The sequence below is a fragment of the Nanorana parkeri genome, unplaced genomic scaffold, assembly GCF_000935625.1.
Source record: "Nanorana parkeri isolate BGI_ZX_2015 unplaced genomic scaffold, ASM93562v1 scaffold743, whole genome shotgun sequence".
Lineage (NCBI taxonomy): Eukaryota > Metazoa > Chordata > Amphibia > Anura > Dicroglossidae > Nanorana > Nanorana parkeri.
Window position 1 is genome coordinate 189,582 of NW_017307011.1, and position 12,246 is coordinate 201,827.

Genomic DNA, 12,246 nt, shown 5'->3' on the forward strand with positions numbered 1-12,246 from the left:
GCAAAGGTGGAAATGGGCTTTAAATACTGAGCACTTCCTGTGCTCTGAGCCCGTTTATTTGGGTTAGTGTCCTGACTGTGTTGCTACTGAGTTTGCCGCTGGATTATCTTCGTGACTTTCTAACTACCTTTCTGGCTGCCGACTTTGTACCTCACTGTGTATTCCTGTTAGACCTCGGCCTGTTTCTCAACTACTCTCCTGGATCCTGATTTTGCACCTGACTACCATTCTGTAGTTGACTCTGCCTGCCTGACTCTGCCTGTCTGACTCTGCCTGGCCTTAACCTCAGCCCCTGCTCCACTTCAGACCCTACCAACTGCAGGTACCTTACAATTAATGCAATACATTGCAACAAATTAAAATGCCCACTGGACCTGAAAAACATAAAAAATAGAGAGAAGTATGCAAACCACAAACATCAGTAATTAAACTTGAGGGAAGTATTGGATACAGTTTTCAGTATCCTGCCTTTGAAGGCATTAAGTTACTTCTGTAGTTGACTTGAACGCTAGGTCAAGACTCCAATGCAGAAATGTAGAATCAAAGTCTTTAGAGGTTTCATCAAGATTCTCTAAGTGAAATAATGTTACCATTTAGCAGTTGCAAGTTTTATCAATAACAGGACTAGCCTGAACTTCTAGCTAATCCTCTGTGAGCATCTCGGTAGCCTCTACCGAATGAGAGAATAAGATAGTGACTTTAAATGTGCAACATCTAAAGAAAATGCCTTAGTTCCTTAGAAACACATTGTGTTATTTAAAGCACTTTACCCTGAACACACAACGCTTCCTGAGAGGATGTGGTTTGTTATGAATGAGACAGAAGGAGTTTGGGTCCTTTCTCCTCTCTTGGCTCTTGCCACTGGTAGTAGGTGTAACTCCATCTTTATAACTAATTTATTAGGACACCCATAGATGATTTTATAAAGATGAAGCACTTTATTCACTAATTGTTTCAAAGCATTAATATGCGTGACTTGGGTAGACAACAAATTAAGGACTATGGTATTCCTGGCATTAAAAGTAGCAGTCTTAAAAAACAGTTATTTTGGCTGTGCTCAAGTCCAGTTTTCCAAAGATGCAGAACAGACTACATTTTGTATTACATATGTTAGGGATAAGAAAGTTATGGGAGATAAATTGAGTGACTCACATCCAAAATGGTCTGTCTTTAAAACATCCCCAAACAATATGTAAAATGTCCCTGTCTGACACCTGGTACTTGTGCTAGATTGGGGGGTTTATTTTACCCATTTCAAAAGGTGAGGTATGTTCTGTGAGAATATCTTCATAGGATGAGTTTATCTCTTTAATGGCTATAACTGTGTCAAAGTAGGAGCCAGAAAATTCCTCCCAGTCCTCAGTCATGTAAGTAGCATCTGCATTAAATTGTTCCCATATATGGAAATGTTTAGGTGGCCTTCCCCGACACAGAATACATGAAATCCCAGGAATAAGCTGTGTATAGATGGGTTGAAGGAGAACAGTTTCTAATATAGAAGGGTGGAAGACTACATTACATAAATCTAACTGGTCTGTGCAAGCCAGGTGTTGGGAATTTTTAGCTACCAATTCAATAGAGAAAAGGATTTAAAATCGCCATGCGAGTATAATTGTTGTACATATTTGAGCTTCACTATAACTCACTTTAGTCAAGAAGTTTTTACGCCTCAGATTATACCAAATGGGGTTGTTAGGAGAGACAGTCTTGATCTGTTGTGAAAGTAGTTGTACAAACTGTTTATAAATTTTAAGAGACATAATCAAGATGGAAGTCCCATCAGTAGTATGAAGAGTTTGCCTATAAATAATTTTTAAAAATAATTTTAAAAACGTTTTATTAGACTACTGTGGCCTCTGTGGCTGCATTGTTCAGTTGTGGAAACAGCCACCAATACACATGCACCACTTGAGAGGCAAAGTAATATCTTTGTAAACAAAATAATCAGCAATTCTACCTTCCACCCTTCTATACTCTATCCAAAACATAAAAAAATGTATTTCCCAAATTAAGCATTCAATATCACAATTAACATGAGATATAATAGGGAACACATTAAATAACTCAAGCAACTGTGTAGACCAATGCCGATGCGTGAGTCTCTATTCTTGGAAACATTCCGAAACAGGTCAGTCTCTAACTTATATTTATAGAAGTTATATAGAATGTTGCTACTAGAAACAGTTGCATGCATAAGAAAGAAGCTATGCTTTTTTTCAACATGACAACCTGTTGAACTTGATTTTTGATTCTTAGATTTATGATTGTTGTAAATTTAATTGGTAATTAGTTCCCAGAACACCTGGAATAATTTACATATTTTTCACCTTGAACTTTGACTAGTAACTGAGGATAGATCACATGTATGTGTGTAATAAAGAAAATGAAAAGAGGACAGGAGTTATAAGTTTAGAAATGGTCAGCTTGTTGCACACTTATAGACCTCCTGGAGAAAACATTCAATATATTAATTGCAACAGTGTTGTAGGGTAGGCTGTGGTTAGTTACGTGTGGAATCCATTAGAAATAATGCCACCATGCTGTGGATTCACCCAAAATAATTTTCTATCTGATTAATTTGAGTTTGACCTGCCTACTCTTTTCCCATACTTTTCTGTTGGAGACACAGTACGCTTGGCTTCTAGCAAAGGAAAAGCTTACCCAGTTGGATGGATGTGGGGGAGATTTCCACACTAAACAAAAAAAATAAACAAAGTAATGCACACTCCTACCTTTCACCATACCTAGGAGCTGTGCTGATCATTTCTAAACTTATAACTACTCTCCTCTTTTTATTTTCTTTATTACACACATAAATGTGATATATTCATCCGCAGTCAATAATGCGCACTCCGACCTATAGGAGCTGTGCTCAGTGAAATAAATTCCACCCCCAAAATGTTATATCATAAAGTGCACTAAAACACTAACTAAATACACACATAAACGAATGAACAATTAAAAAAAAAAAATAATACATTAAAAACGCAAGTACCTATTAAAATTAAGGTTACATATTCCTGTCCTTTATCTGCCCCTCATCAACGTTGTTCTTTCACAGAACAGCATACATTCTGTAAAAATAGAACAAGGAGTTTTGTGAGTGGACAAGAGGGAAGAAAGGAGATAGCGAATGATGGGATCATTCATTGTCACAGCTGAAGCCTCTCATTCCCGCAGCGCCGGAAGATCAGGATGTGAGGATACGGCTTCACTGAAGGTCAGATTCTCAAAGTAACCAGAAGCCAGCAGGACATAGTATACAGTTTGTTGAAGGTAAAAAGTTTTACTAGACTTCAGCTATAAACTTACATATGCATTAGTGTTATCAAAGTCTAAGCTTTGTAGGTCAAAACTTGACAAAGCTAAGCTCTCCATCATCACAATCCCATACTTCCCAAATTTCTGAGATAATAACACTGCACTGCCATATTGCACAGTACATTTGATACCTCCAAACTGTAGAGACTGTCCCTTGTGATGAACTAAATCCACCTGTTTCTCTTTCCTTCCCAGCTGCCCCTTCTTTTGGTCTGATGCACAGCTATCTATCAAAATATACTATTTAACTACCAAAAGTGTAATTTTACACTAATACACTTCACTTATCTTCTCTCTTAGTTATCTTTTTTGCTATTTTGAAAGAGGGACACCTTCCAGCACAATGTATTTAGACAATGGAAAAACCTCCTGCCATTTAGAATTTGTTTGCCAATTTTGGTTAAACCCAGAATTTATTTTTCAACATTACTTTTCTTCTATACTGACTTTTCAAAATAGCAAAAAAGATAACTAAGAGAGAAGATAAGTGAAAGGTATTAGTGCAAAAGTACACTTTTAGTAGATAAATAGTAAATTTTTATAGATATCTGTACATCAGACCAAAAGGAGGGACAGCTGAGAAGGAAAGAGAAACAGATGTATTTCGTTCATCACAAGCGATGGACAATTTGGAGGTATCCAATCTACTGTGCAATATGGCAGTGCTCCCTGGAACGATTGGAAACCTTCTGAGGACCCTGGCGAGCAACAGAGGTTAAGCATTACAACTAGGGATGAGCGTTCGAGCGTTCGCCGAACACCGAACATTATGGGATGTCCGCGGTCTGTTCGACCGCGACCAGATTGTGCCTGCAAACACAGGCACAGTCTGGTTTTAATATTTTAAAGTATTTAGAAAAAGCAGTTATGTATTTGTAACCCTAGGTGTCACTATCATCAAGATATTAATAATTTTGTATGCAGTAGTATAGCCTACAACTGTCTTCAATATAATGGAACCAAATCTCCCCATATCTCTTTTCACCATAGTTGTCCGTCTTTTAGGTATAAGGCAGAGATCTGTATTATTATATGTATTAATTAATTGCTAAAAGAAAGATAGGCCCAGAGCAGATAGGCTGAAAGCAATAGGTGGAGGGCCTACATGACTGGATTTAAAGGAAGGAAGCAGGTGAAGAGTTAAAATAATTGAAGTAGCAGCAGTGGGTTGTAGCTACATGATTGGTGAGTTGGCTGGAACAGAAGGGGCTTCAGAGGTGGAGAGGAGGGTAGAGTCCAGAAAAAGTCAGTTGGTGAAGTGGTGAAAATTTGTTTTAATTTTGGTTGTGGTGGGTTTTTCTTTTCTCTTGTTTTTTTCTACTGGGGACTTTGTTAGAGTTGTCATAGCGGCTGGTGGGTTTTGAAGGCTGTCATTGTGGTGAAATTGTAAAGTGGGTAAACACCTATCTTAAGTACAGTGCCCCCCACTATTTTGATTGCCAGTGTAATAGCGGTTGTGTAGTTCTATCGTTGTATCTGTTATTAATGGTGCAATTGTCTCTGTTCCAGCAGCTGGAGGACTAGTTTATGGGTATGCAGATATGGTACGATAAGTAAAATGCCTAAAAGGACCATGGGCTCCATTTAAACTGTTGTTTGCGATTTATGTTATTTATAAGTCTTGTTAATAAAAGGCTGCTATGGCCATTAAAATTCAAGTTTGTGTCAAGGCGTGGTGATTTGGGGTATACGAGTTGGGTGATGGCATTGGCAGTTTGGAGACAAGGCATCTTTAATACCCTAGGGGGGAGGAGGAGGAGCCTACCGAGGACGATGGCGAGCGGGTGCACAGAGCGAGTGCACGGCGCGTGGATGTGCTGAGAGCGGCTTCCAATATGGGTTCCCGGGCGCCATAGAGAGTGGACCGCAACCGCAACAACCCTCCAGTTAATCTCCCCCCAAACGAGCCTCCAGCGAACCTTCCAGCAAAACCCTGCGAAATCGCCAATATCAGCCAATATCAGCAGCGAGCCTCCCCTCTTCCGCTCAGGCGAATATGAGCGGCAAGAAAGGAAAAGGGAGGAAGGGACAGAAAACGAAAACAGCCAGATCGCTGAGATCCGACATGGAAACTTTCTTCTCTGGGGCCAATACTTCTAGATCAACGAGGGAAGAAGGGAAGATGGCTACCTCAAGTGGATTAATAAATGGATCATCCTCGAGCAGATCAAGAGCAACGGAGTCCTCTCCAAGAGGTGATCTGCCAATACTGCATGAGAGTGTGCATGCCTCATCCGAGGAAGATCTGGAGTCAGGTAATACCACTATGGATTCTAAAATGATATTAGAGCACTTGCCTTCTAAGAGAGATATGGAAAACATGTTTACTCGTTTTGAACACACATATAAGCAGGATATGACAGGACTGCACAAAGCTATACAGGGGACCCATGAGCGCCTGGACAGAATAGATGCACACCAGGGATTGTGCCATACAGCTATTGAGGAACTACAAACTGCAGTCAAAGGACAATATAAGTTTATACAGTCGATCTGGGTACAGATGGACGATGTTGAAGATCGCAGCAGAAGAAACAATATAAGAATTAGAGGACTGCCTGAGACTATAGGAATCAATGAGATGGAAGACACAGTAAGAGGCATATTTAACTCAATACTTGATCGCCCTGAGATGGACCCTATAGAAATCGATAGGGTACATAGAACTCCAGGGGGCTACAATTCTTCTCTGAAACAATCAAGAGACATTGTATGCCGGATCCATTTCTTTAGGATAAAAGAGGAGATATCTTTAATACCCTAGTCATGTATGTTGTTCTGTAGACATTGGTCCTGATTCACTAAAGAAAATGAGCATACACCACCACATCAATATGTGTGAATGGGACCACATGAACATTTAAAAGGATCATTTTAAGTGGAAATACACTTTAATTACAGTGCGACAAAAGAGAGCTTTACAAACACATATAAGCCTCAGCATAAAGGATCATTTTTTTATATTATTCATTACAAGTGACATTAAAGTCAAAAATCTTTTCCCCTCCCCCCAATGTTAATGAAAGCATTTACCTTAAATGATGCCTCTTAATCCGATCTTCTTCTTCTTTCCTGTAGTTTTCAGCTGTCCCTCCAGTGCTGCGGCGGGTCTCCGATCCAGCGCTGACTCCTCTGTCCTCACTGGCACTTCCTGTCCCACGTTGTCTGCATGCGGGTGCACGCGTCCATAGACTTACCTTTTGTCTCTCCTTGCGTCCTGGCCAAAAATGTGAACTGCGCATGCGCCCGCCCCAAGATGCTTTGCAGCTGCCCGAGGATCTTCACATTGTCGGACGGGAGCGCGCAGGGAAGACGCAGGTGAGTATGAAGCTCTGTTAAAGCGTTTTGTGTTTTTTTTACACTTTTTGCATAGATCTACTGCTAGCTAGCAGTAGATCTATGCAAAAAAAACGGAAGGCTTTAATTATCCTTTAAGCAAATACTTCATTAAAACAGTTGAGGACTACATAGCAGCCAGCAACTGTTGAGACAATAAACACCCCGGTTGGGAGTATCTAATGAATATATTAGTATGCATGGATCAGGAAAACACAAAGTACAAGATACAGAGTAGAAAGGTCAGTGCATGTGTAACATATCCCCTCAGTGGGAGAGTATTATGTCCCAACCACGGCAGGAAGTGGGAAGAAAAAATGTGAAAACCTTAATGGTCAGTGAAAGAAGGTAATGACAGCGGTTAGATGGTGGAATAATTCCCCATCATCATCAATGGGAAGACAAATCCCCCTCCCAAGGCCCCCTGCATATGGATCCCCTGCTGATCACAACTGACAGGTGCCCGCATAAATGTGGCCTTAGTATGTCCACTAGTAACTATTGACACCTGGACTGAAAGTGAGGACAAATTAAAAATTTGTAATGTCACCAGAACATAAACAGAGGAGAAGTCTTCTAATGGGGACACACTGCAATGACAACTGTCTAAAAGTGAATTTCCCTCACTTAGAAGAGATTTCCTCTCATTTCCTGTTGTGTCTAGGGGCAGGAAACAAAGGAGAAATCACCCCAAAGGTACACAGCAAAAATAAAATCTGACAGGAGTTAACCCTTCCATACTCTATCCAAAACAATTTGAAAAATCCTGGCTTTAGATATACTTTAAATGAAGAAAAATAAATGTTCCACGCCAATGCAATATTTTTTTCCTGAACTGAACATTTCAATGTCACAAAAAAGACAAAAGAAGGAAGATATGTAAAAAAAATCAGGCAACTAAGTAAACTGATGCCTATGTGCAGTTCTCTGTTATTGGAAACATATTCAGGAATGGTTCTCCAGCAAGATATACAGAATGTTGCTTCGGAAAACAACAAAGGAGCTGTGCTTTTTTTCAACATGACAGACTGTTCAACTTGATTTATGATTATTAGATTCATGATCCTTGTAAATGTAATTGGTGATTAGTTTCCAAAACTCCTGGAGTTATTTACAGATTTAATTTTGACCTTGAACTTTTATTACTGACTGAGGATAGGCACATCATATGTATGCATATAATAAATGCAATAAAGACAGTAGTTATAAGTTAAGAAATGATCAACTTGTTGCACACTTTTTTTAGTGTATTAATTGGGGATGCGCCAATACCGATACTAGTATCCTACTCGCCCAAATGCTCCGATACTTATCCCAATATCAGAACTTTTGGTCAGAGGGAGATTTCCTCTGACCTTCAGTGCCGCGAGGAAACATGGAGCCGGCTTTCCGCCCAATCAGGAAGCCGGGCCACGGGAAATGACGGCCTGGCTTTCTGATTGGCCCTGAAGCCAGCTCCATGCTGTTTGGCCGGCTTGATGCTGATTGGCCAGGAAGCCGGCTTCCCAGCCAGTCAACATCAAGCCGGCCAAACAACATGGAGCCGGCTTCCCATGCAATCAAGAGGCCTCGGCAGTGGGTAATGACACGCTGGGTAATGACACGCTGCCCGACATCCTGATTGCCCAAGAAGCCGTCTTCATGCTTCCGGAAGTACTGGTATCGATGAGTACCGAAATATAAATATCGGTACTCGTATTCGATACAGAAAAAAAGGTTTCGGTGCTTCCCTAATATTAATGGCAAAAGTTCTGTAGGCTATGTTGCGGTAAGGTACATGTGGAAATCAGTAGAAATAATGCCACTCCACTGTGGATCCACCCTAAATAATTTTCATCTTGTTTAAAGGTAAATGCCAACTTTTAATAAATACACCTTTAACCACCTTCCGTCCATGGCCATTCCTGAACGGCCGGACGGGAGTCTTGTAGGAGCGGGAGGGCATCTTAGGACGTCCTGCCCCTCCCCCGCTCGTGCGTGGCACTCAGCGTGCACACGAGTGGGGAACTGTTAGCAATGTAAGCAGCCAGTGATGGCTGTTTACATTAAAGTGATCAAGCGTCTCCATCCTGCCGCCTCCTTGTTGCCGTTGCTGGTCCCGAGATCCGCTGTGCACAGTGCGGCTGGGACGGGCACAGCGATGCTCTCAGTGGAGATCAAAGGGTGATCAGTACACGATCTCACTTTGATCTCTTCTCGGTCCCCGAATGCAGGAAGTGATGTATGTTACATCACTTCCTGCATTCAGTGTCTCTCTCCGGTACAGAACAAGATCAGGTAAGATCTCTGCTTCATCAGCTTCTCTGGGGGTGCCTAGGTGACATTAGGGGTCTTAGAGACCCCTGATGTCTCCATAAAGAGGACCTGTCATGTAAATTGGCCATCACATAGGGGATTTCTTAGTCCCCTATGTGATAGCAATAAAGTTAAGTGTTAAAAAAAGTTTAAAAAAATTTTTAAGGTCCCCCGCCTTCCCACATACACACGCAAACATGCATCGGGTGTGCCTATGTGCAAACACGACCATTCCACAAAACACCCGACCGTTGCACACACCCGTTACCGGGTGTTTCACATATAGGCGATCAGCGGGTCCATAGCCCGCCAATCGCCTATATGTGCTCGTTCCTAGAGACCCCTAATATCTCCATAAAGAGGACCTGTCAGTGTGCCTTTGATATTATATAGGGGGTTGTTATCCCCCTATATAATAGCAATAACAATAAGTGCCAAAAAATAAATATAAATAAAAAAAAATAAAAGTAACACATAAAAAAGTTAAATAAAATAAAAGTCACATATAAAAAAAGGGGAAAAAACCCCCCCAAAATGTTTAACTCCCCCACCCCCACGTTTACGCGCCTATAAACGTAAATACGCGTCCGGTGCCCCAGCGCGCAAAAATTACAATTGCGCTACACATGTTACATATCGCCGCGAACGTCGCAGTGAGAGCAATCATTTTAGGGCCATCAATCACTGATAACACTAAACTGATGAGCGGTAACAGCTTTTAAAGCGTCGCCTATGGCCAATTTTGGGTATTATCGTTTTTTGAGGTTTCGCGCGCGCACGCAATTTTAAGGCTTGACATGTTTAGTGTCTTTTTACCCGACGTGACCCCATCTTTTATATTTTACCAAAAAATTGGGTAATAATAAATGTTTTATCATTTAATATAGGGGAAACTGTTTTTTTTTTTTAAATTTCGGTAATTTTTCCTTAATATAGTAAAAAAATAAAACCCCCAGTGGTGAATAAATACCACCAAAAGAAAGCTCTATCTGTCCCCAAAAAAGGGTATAAAATTCATTTCAGTACAGCGCTGCATGACGGAATAAATGTCAGTCAAAGTACCGCAGCGCTGAATACTGAAAAATGGCCTGGATGGGAAGGGGGTTTAACACCGCGGATGTCAACTGGTTAAGCAAGTACTTGCGGTTTGTTTGTGATGCTGTAGCTCGGTTGAAGAGGAGTCCAGAGGAGGCTGGCTGCTGGAGGAAGAGTTGGTGTCCGGTTCACGTGGTCCCAAGGTACGTGGAGAGGTTCCTGGGGTGTTTGGGCAATGATCCCAATAATCGAACACCCTAGAGCGTTCACTGTAGGTTTAAATAGCCCGCTGCCGGGACGTCACGCGGCCGCGGGGCGTTTCCGCGTTCCAGCGTGGAACGCATCATACTTCCTGTTATGGGGGAGGAAGCCTGCGGCGGTCACCCCGACCGATGCGTTCCAGCGTGGAACGCAGCCGGCGAGTGCCGCGGACCGGAGGAACATCACAGCCATGTACACTGTACGTGACCAGTTATTTGAGGCTCTGCAATGCTGGTAACCGCTGATTCTCATCGGTTACCATTCCTTAATGAATGCCTCAGTATTGAGCCATTCATTAATGAAATAGTTAAGTGAAAGAATGAAGCCGTTACATACAAATATCAGATCACTTTGATCGCTAAATTGCGATCCGGTATTTGACAGCTAAAGATAGCAGAGAAGCAGCAGAGTGAGTTACCTCTCAGCTATTCGTTTTGACAGCTCCACAGACTGGCCCAATGTCTATGAAGCTGCGTGATACATTTCAGGCACAATGTTACAATGTATCTCTGTGCCTGGAATGTATCACTTCTGATTATCTGGGCACGATCAGAAACCCACCTGGGCGTTTTTTAGCGCTGATCGAAGACCGAAATAGTACAGGAGCTTCTTTGGGGCGTATTTCCGCGTGTATCCGTTAGGATACAGCCTGATAGCTTCTGTAAACGCGCGTTTGACGTGTTTTGTGGACCACAAATCGCGGTAAAAACGTGCGGCCCGAAACACGCGTCAAACGCGCATATTATGAACGCCCAGGTGTGAACCCAGCCTAGTGAGATCTGATCTGACATGCTGTCAAGATCAGTCTCTAAGGTTATTATTAGCTGTTCCTAAGTTTGGAGCAGCCTAATAATAACCAAAAATTAAAAAAGTTAATTTATCAAGCAGTCATAGTGACATAGTGATATAAACTGCCAAAAAAAGTGTAAAAGAACAAATAAAGTGTAAAAAAATATTAAGAAAATAGAAAGTGAGGCGTTAGGTACACATGTTTGATGTAATTATATAGCCCTATCTGTCCTCTAAAAAACAATATATAATATGTGTGGGTACATTTAGTAAGAAAGTATATTACTGCCGTGGAAGAATCACACAGCAAAAATGAAAAAAGTGTGTCAGTCATTTACGAACAGAAACTGAAAACAAGCTCAGTCATGAAGGGGTTAAAGCGTCGCCTATGGCCAATTTTGGGTGTGGTCGTTTTCTGCAATTTCGCGGGCGCGGGCAATTTTAAGCCTTGACATGTTTGGTGTCTATTTACCCTACGTGACCCCGTCTTTTATATTTTACCATAAAATTGGGGTGATAATAAATGTTTCATAACATTTCATAGAAAAACTGTTTTTTTTTAACAAGATTTAGGGTACTTTTTTTGTTATATAGTAAAAAATAATTAGTTTTAGTACAGCGTTGCATGACGGAATAAATGTAAGTCAAAGTGCCGCAGTGCTGAATACTGAAAAATTGCCTGGGCAGGAAGGGGGTGTAACACCCTGGTCTTTCAGTGGTTACAAAAATTAAAAAATGTGTACTTCTTCATAAAAGAAAAATGTGCATTTTTTATTTTTGTTGCATTGGAGCCAGTAAATCATTGCAACTGCGATCAGCGGATAGCAGGTGCAATGTTCTGACTCTTGCAAATTCTTTCTCCCATCCATGTTCATATCAAGGCAGAGACATTCAGCAACATGGACAGGAGAAAAAATGAATGGACAACAAGTCCCTCTGCTGCAGTGGCTGATGGCACTTGTAATTTCTCCATTCACAGATCCAGTCAAAAACATCCACCCCAGGCTGCGAGGAGGAGAACCCCCTGATTCATATAAGTGCGGGAGCCCAGAGTGGGGTGGGGGTTGCGATCTGACCATGTTTCATGTTACATCCTAAATATGGGTGTAACATGAAACATGGTCAGAAAACTAAACTTAGCCTTTAATTAGTTTGACCTGCCTACTCTAAAGGACTTTCCATCATTTCTGTAGGAGAGCCAGACAGTTT